We start from the raw sequence: 7,842 nt of genomic DNA on the forward strand, positions 1-7,842 counted from the left end.
TTTAAGATTTTAAACTAATTTATACAGTTTTTAATTAAAAAGAAATTTGACAATTACAATTTTTTCTTTTATTCAATTTTATCTACTTAAATTTGTCCAAATGTCCATATTTGTTTGTAACATTGATGATTCCTCTTCCTCCAGCTTAGGCAATTTATCTTTAATTCCTATCTTCAATTTCTTTTTTTCTACTTCTTCAATTTCTATGCTGATATTTAATGGATTTGAAGGAAACAAAACAATTTCCTTAAGTCTACATAACAGATCCTACAAAAAAGAAAGTCAGATATTAGAAAATTTCAGATAATCAAAAACAGTTTGATGAAACAAATTTCTTTAGCAATATAAATCTACTGCATTAAATATAGTATCATTATCATACCTCTTCAAAACTCAAAAAGGAGTTATAGCAGTAACATAATCTGCAAAACTCTACAAAACCATACATTATTTCACAATTAAATATTCATACTATCCAACAAATAATCATGCATAACTATAACAATAAACTAAAATGAATTTTAAATTTAAGAGAGTTCCAAAGTAGTTCCAAATGAGTTAATCCAAATTTTATAGTTAGTTAATAATGAATATATGTCATCTATACAATTATTAGAATGGAACCTAGTGTTCTGAGGAATATGCTGAGAAATATGCAACTATTTAGCACCAATGGTAACTCAGATATACAAATACACATGGTTATTTTCATTGATGTCAAAACCAAAAAAAAATATACATGTTACTAACACTTACACATAAGAGAAAATAAAAACTCAGATCTGAAGGAAAAGTCATAACAAAAACTTATAGATCTGGAAGCAAAAAATGTTTACTTGACACTACATATATATAATGCATACCTTATGGTTTTAAAGATATAAACTTGTAGATCCAACTATTTGGACGTTTATAGATCCAACTCCTTTCTTTGCTTTTTTTAATAATCTCAGATCCAACTCCCTGCATTCTCATATGGATCCCTGCTTCTGCTTGTTGATAGGCAGTAGGCACTTACATGTAGAAAAAAATAAATCAAAATTAGTGAAAAACTCAACACAAAAAAGAAACATAATTAACATTCATACAAGTTAGAAGCACATATTAGTGAAACAACATTCATAAAAGTTGGAAGTACATGTTAGTGAACAAATCAAACCCTTAGACAAAATATATCAATGAGACTGACAAACATTACAATAAACTAACTAGAAAACAATAGACTTTTCCACCATCAAGAAAGAAATCGAACCACTACTGCACTAATAAAGCCAAAACTCATACACAAATCTTAATCTAAACAAACACTAACCCTGAATCACAAAAGAGTAAAAATCAATAACACGATGAGATTAAATATCAGAGAAACAACAAGATGAAAAATCAGATGAGGTGAAGAAGAAGCATGGAGAGAAGGTGCAAAATAGGGATTCAGAATACACAAACAGTAGCGGCAAGATTTGAAGATGGAGGCTTAGGTTTAGGGTCAGAAGACAGAAGAATTTATATTACCTGGATTTGATATAATGGGCTGGTTGCAATTGGACAGAAACTGGGTTTGGATAGAAGGCCCATAAGATTATATTGAATTCGGTCGGATTCGGATTCCGACGGGCTCAAGAATACAAGCCGAATCCGACCAAAGCAAACCGCCCCAACCCTATTAAGCCACCCGACAACCCGAAGATCCGAACCGACCCTATCCAATACCTTGAAAAACACTCGGACCGGGCCGGGTTCGGTCGGATGGTGTTTTCATGTCCACCCCTAGTCAGAGATAATACCATAAATAATTTATTCATTTTTGTCGGCCCATTTCCGACATTTCTGAAATATCCAGCACAGCTGCAGCTGTACATATAAATTACTACTCCTAAAATCATAAAGAATAGTAGCCTCGGATTCAAATTATTCCAAATGTAACGTGAAGTGAACTTACACCTAATGGTCCACTACCTAATTCATCACTTGCAAGAAAATAAAAACACCAGATCTATAATTTTTTTGTTGAACCAACACCATATGTCCATATCTATTTGTTGACAGGTTACCTTAAAGATTATCTTAAAGATAGTTTATCTTAAAGATTCTATATATGAATAAATATATGAAAATAGAAAGTCATTTAGTTAAATATGAATTGATGTAGGAATTAAATAGCACCCAATGATGTGCCCACTCACCTTAGTTAGGTTTGATTTATATAAAATTATTAATTACATGTGAATGAATGAATTAAATACTAGTCTCTCCACTTCTAGTTTCCGAGAAAAGAGAAAAAAAGAAAGCTAACAACCCCACAATACAAAAACTAATGAGTATTTTGGGGTCCATGCATGGCAAACTCATTCACTCTCCTCAGAACCAAACCTCGTCTCTCTCCTTACCTCTTCACCCTCCTAGCTTTCATTCTCTTCGCCGCCCTCATCCTCAACACACATGATTTCCTCTTCATCTTCCACCCTCGTCTCCACCAGCTCCATCCCAACGCCGACTCACAGGCAGTACTCGGTGAGTTGACTCGCTCCAACACTGTTCAAACGGCGGAGAAAACGGAGGAAAATGTGTGCGATGTGTTTAGCGGAAGATGGGTACGGGACGAGCTGACTCGGCCATTGTATCAAGAATCGGAGTGTCCGTATATACAACCGCAGTTGACTTGTCAAGAGCATGGCCGGCCGGATAAAGAGTATCGGCGGTTACGGTGGCAGCCTGACGGTTGCGATGTTCCCAAGTAAGTTTAAGTCGGTTCTCTTCTTTCTATTTGCTGGTTTTTTTACGGGTTAAATTGTCGGTGGGTAAGAGTAGGTTAGTTGGAGTTGGATCGGTTTTCAATATAGAAAGAAAGCATTCATTCAATACATTTTCAATTCAAATTAAACGTTTTTTTTTCCTAAATCTTGAGAAAATAAAGCATAATTAAAATTGAGTATTTAAGAGGGAGATCTATGATCCAGTCTTTTTTTAGTCTAATTTTTATTTCTGACTTTTTTGAAACTGACATATTTATTTATTTAAATAAATTTTATCATATTTTTTAATAATTTTTATTTCATATATCATACTTACTTTTCCATTAATTTTTTAAATATTTTTCAGGAAAGTGTACTCTTCGTGCAAAGTATTTATTTTTAGAAACAACAAATGTTACTTTTAAAAATATTAAAAAAAAATTAATAAACTCCTTACTAGTTTTGTACCAGCTACAGCTACCACTCCTCACTAGGGGTGCTCGCGGTGCGGTTTGGGCGGTTTTGACGAAAAAAATCATCCGAACCGCAAGAGAAAAAATAGTGCGGTTTGGTTTGGTTCGGTCGGCTTTTAAAAAAAATCCGAACCAAACCAAACCAAATTAATGCGGTTTGGTTCGGTGCGGTTGGTTCGGTTTTTTACAAATATTTTATTGAGCCATACATACACATATAGATGATAACATAATTTTGTATTTATACATTCATACACTATCAAATAACAACAAAACTCGTCATATTTTGACAACAATTTTCCATTTAATATGTAAAAATTAAATTAGACAAAAGTGAAATATTAAACATAAAATAATAGCATAAAACAATATAAAAATTATTATAACGAAACAAAAAAATAGAAGAGACGAAAGATTAGTGAAAGTGAAAAAGAAAAAAAGTGTTGAGAGATTAGAGAAGAAGATATGCGATAAAAACGAAACTGAAATACGAAACATTTACATAAAAATGAGAAGGTGAAAAAGAAAGAATATAAGAGAGTAGAGATTATAGAAGAAGAGGGAAGATGTATGTAGCAAAGAAGGTGCGATAATGTTATTAGAGATTTTAGAAGATCGGGACTGAAATTATATGTGTAAGGATGATAAAATTGTTCGTAATCATAATCCTAATGTATAATAAGTTTAAGTTTGGGTTGGATGTGAGTTAGTAAAATTTAGGTTGTGACATAGTGCGGTTTGATTCGGTTTGGTTCGGTTTACAAAATACAAACCGCAAACCGAACCAAACCGTGCGGTTTTGTAAAAACTGACCCAAACTAATCCGAACCAAATGCGGTTTTTTGCGGTTTTGGTTTGGTTTGGTTTGGTTTGCGGTTTTCTATTGGGTTGGTTTGGTTTTGATCACCCCTACTCCTCACTGTTTTGTCGAAACAGAAAGCTCCCTTTATATCAATAAAAGGAGAAAAGATAAACTCTCTTTATATAATAAAAAAAGAAAAATAGAAAAGCTCTCATATTTCTTTGAGTACGAGTATAATGCCAGGGTTATGAACTTTTATGCCTTTTCTATTTTCTATATTTGAGTGTGTTAAGTTTGTTTTGAATCTCATCTTTTGAGTGAAGTATTTAATATAGATATTCTTTAACACTACCATATATAATGTGTCATTGGTATACTCAGCACTAATTTGACCATATGCTCCATCTTCACAACCTTGTTAAATATATAAAATTTTCCTGCTTTCCATATATTCCAAATACAGGCAAATCACACCATAATAACTTTCTTATAGGAAGTTCTCCCACTGCCAAATAAATCTGCAAACTTTTCCTTACGTGCCATGCTTTCATTTTAAAACACATTAGAGAAACCAAACCAATTTTTGACACGGTACCGAATACCTTACCTGCAAAGATACAACAATAACGACAATCAAGTCTTATCTCACTAAGTAGGGTCAATTACATTAACTTTCGCCATAATATTTTATTCAGGACCATACTTTTAGCAAAATCGTTAATCTCGAGATCTTTTTTAATAAATTCTCTAATAGTCTTTTTAAGTTTTCTTTTTCTTCTAGTTGTTTGACTTCTCTCCATCTGATATACTCTCCTTACCATTAAATCTATAGATCTTCTCTCTACATGTCAAAACCACTTAAGTCTATTTTCTACCATCTTCTCTATTATAGGTGCTATCCCAACACACTCTTTAATATTTTCATTTCTAATTCTATCTTTTCTTGTTTTACCACACATTCAACACAACATTTTCGTCTCCGCTACCCTTAATTTACTCCCGTGTTGATTCTTAACCGTCCAACATTCTATTCCGTACAACATCACACGTCTTACCGCAGCCTGGTAGAATTTTACATTCAACTTCAGTGTCACATAAAACCCTTAAAGCCCTCATACATTTCAGCCATCCAACATGAATTCAATGATTTGCATCCCCTTTTATTTCTCCATCATTTTGTATTACAGACCCAAGATATTTAAACCGCGTGACTAGAGGAATGAATGGTCTCAAACTTTCACCTCTAGGTTAGAAATGTTTTTTCTTTTGTTGAACTTACATTCCATGTACTACGTCTTACTTCTGCTTAGCGAAAACCATGCGTTTCTAAGCCTAGGTTGTACTCCTCTTAACCTAATTGTGTGAAAATCCTAACAATCACAACCCTGTTAACTTTTAGTCATAGATCAATCTGTATTTGTCCGATACAAACGCATAATAACATCACACAATCGAATTGAAATAGATGAACGATGCATTAAGGAAAACATAGATCCGAATTCATTACAATTGTAAAATCAAGACCACTCCCTAGCATTGGGGGGTTTAGCCTCTCATAGTATTAGAAGAAAACATAGTATAAGAGTTAAACATTACAAAGAATAACGATGACGTTGATCTGCAATGGTGGCTACCCCTGAATCTACCCCTCTCCGAATACTCCGTGATAGCTATCTTCTCTCTAGTGATATTTTCTCTCGTACGTCAAAAAGTCCTCTTCTCCTTACACAAGATAGAGTAAAACAGATCAAAGAATGAAGTTTCCATCCGCCTCCATCTACACGGGCCGTGTTGATTCACACGGGTGCCCGTGTAGATCTTTTGACTCACATAGTTTGATACTCTCCATCATACCCATCAACACGGACCGTGTTAATGCATACGGGTGTCCGTGTTGATCCATTGACTTCAACTTTTTCCATGCTTTCTGAAGCTTTTGAACTCGGGCCGTGTTGATGTACACGGGAGCCCGTGTTGACCTTCTGATTCTTCAAAAACTCCTGTCTCTCAACCTTCCAGAGTCCCCTAAGTCTGACTATTATTTCCTCTGATCACACGCATCAACCTGAAACATTAACACTACCCAACGAAGACATAAAAAGGATCTTTTGACATAGATTTAAACAAAATGCAATGCGATGCTATAGGTTAAGAAACACACTAAACTTGCTAGAAAACAACTGAAAACGACCAATTGTATTACCAAAGTGATGAATTTGTGCCGCATTCACGACGAAAACTTAATTGAAATGGTGACCGATCACAACCCCAAACTTATCTCATTGTTTGTCCTCAAGTGATGTATTGAGACCAAACATAGGTCACCCACGAATTTCTCTTTTCCACAACACAGCCTGTGTCTTTCACAATTCGCTTCCTTCCTTCCAGATCGAGTGTTTGGTTTCCCGAATCGAACTATCCACCATATTTCAACATCAAAAGGCTTCTTTAACTGCAAGCTCTTTCACACTCTCACAAGATATCTCGGGGTTATAATGTTTGCACTCACAGTACCAAAGCATGCAATATCAACTCTCAATTTTGAATGTATTCTATATTCACTACACAAACAGATTTCACACACTTAATGATGTGTTTGGGTTATAGCGGGGTTTAGGTAAGGTGGGATAGACAAAGAAACGGGTACAAAGGGTTTCGGGCTCGGCAATGCTATTTTCCTCAGTTTTGTGCTCAACTCATAACCTTGGGGTTTATTCACTTTGACTCTTCTCCACCCAATTTTTCTTTGAGCATTTCACTGATATTAGAGTCTTTAATCTAGGCAAGTGCTCTTTTCTCCACTCTTTTTTTGGGACATTCACATGCCTCTTATTTTCTTTTTTTCTTTTTCCTTTTTATTCACTTGCCCTTTCTCTATGGTTTACCACCCCAAATTTAGATTTTTGCACACTTTATAATTTACAACAATCTTGCCGAGCAAGGGTAGGAAGTAAATGGTTAAGGGTTAACACGAGGTTTATTACAAACAAAAGGCTAAGGCTCAACGGGGTTTCACAAGGAATAAACAGGAAATACGGGGCGGTTAGAAAGGTTCAGGGTTAAACAAACAACTTGCCTCAGTGTGTGTTGTCATGTTGTGTTGTGTCAAAAGAACTTACGCAAAATCAGAGTGATAGAGTCATACGTGACTGAGCTCTTATGATGACATTTTTGTGTTTGGCCTCTGCATTCTCACCAGGATGGTTAAGCTTACAAATTCCGAAGCACTCTTCGTATCATGTGGTTTCTTTCCCGACTCGGGTATACCATCCAACTATTTCGGTCCAGTGTTGCCAACTTGCATCCAACCTTTATTTTTTTTTGGCTATATCAACTTCCGGGGTGCCTCGGGAGATTAAGTATGGGGCGTGTCTTTCATCCACTTGCTATTAATCTCGGATTTATCCGACAACTATCCCTCACTCTTTACACAATGGTGAACCAGAAAACACATAATATGCTAAACAGAACAAAAACAAAAACAATGCATAAAATGAAAGAAAAGCAATGAAAGAAAAAAAAACCCACACCAGACGTTGCATCATACTGCGGTGGAGAAGGTGGAGGTTCTTGTGCGAAGTGCAACATCAGACGTTGCATCATAGCTTGCATGTCATTAATAACCGTCCCTTGTCTAAATAGTTCCACCCCTTTTTTTGTCTGCTCAGTGCGAAAATAACCCATCTCAGTCTGGACCATCCCCCATTGGTCCTGCGACATAGAGGAGGACCTCGTACCTTGTTGGGTTGAATCCTGTGGGGTTGGGACAAATTGGTCATTTGGTTGAGTGTCATCCTCCATATCGTCATCACTTGCAAAATCATGGTCAGGAGGG

General features: G+C 35.5%; 1 long non-coding RNA gene across 1 annotated transcript; it reads right to left on the reverse strand.

Annotated features, from left to right (window-relative positions):
* On the reverse strand, positions 1–1,478 carry LOC131638101 (uncharacterized). Its single transcript, XR_009294591.1, has 4 exons — positions 1,313–1,478; positions 864–1,013; positions 383–432; positions 1–267 (listed from the first exon to the last, which is right to left on the reverse strand). It is a non-coding gene; the product is annotated as an uncharacterized LOC131638101 (long non-coding RNA).
* Between the last annotated feature and the right edge of the window lie 6,364 nt (positions 1,479–7,842).

Source organism: Vicia villosa, unplaced genomic scaffold (assembly GCF_029867415.1).
Source record: "Vicia villosa cultivar HV-30 ecotype Madison, WI unplaced genomic scaffold, Vvil1.0 ctg.002171F_1_1, whole genome shotgun sequence".
Taxonomy (NCBI): domain Eukaryota; kingdom Viridiplantae; phylum Streptophyta; class Magnoliopsida; order Fabales; family Fabaceae; genus Vicia; species Vicia villosa.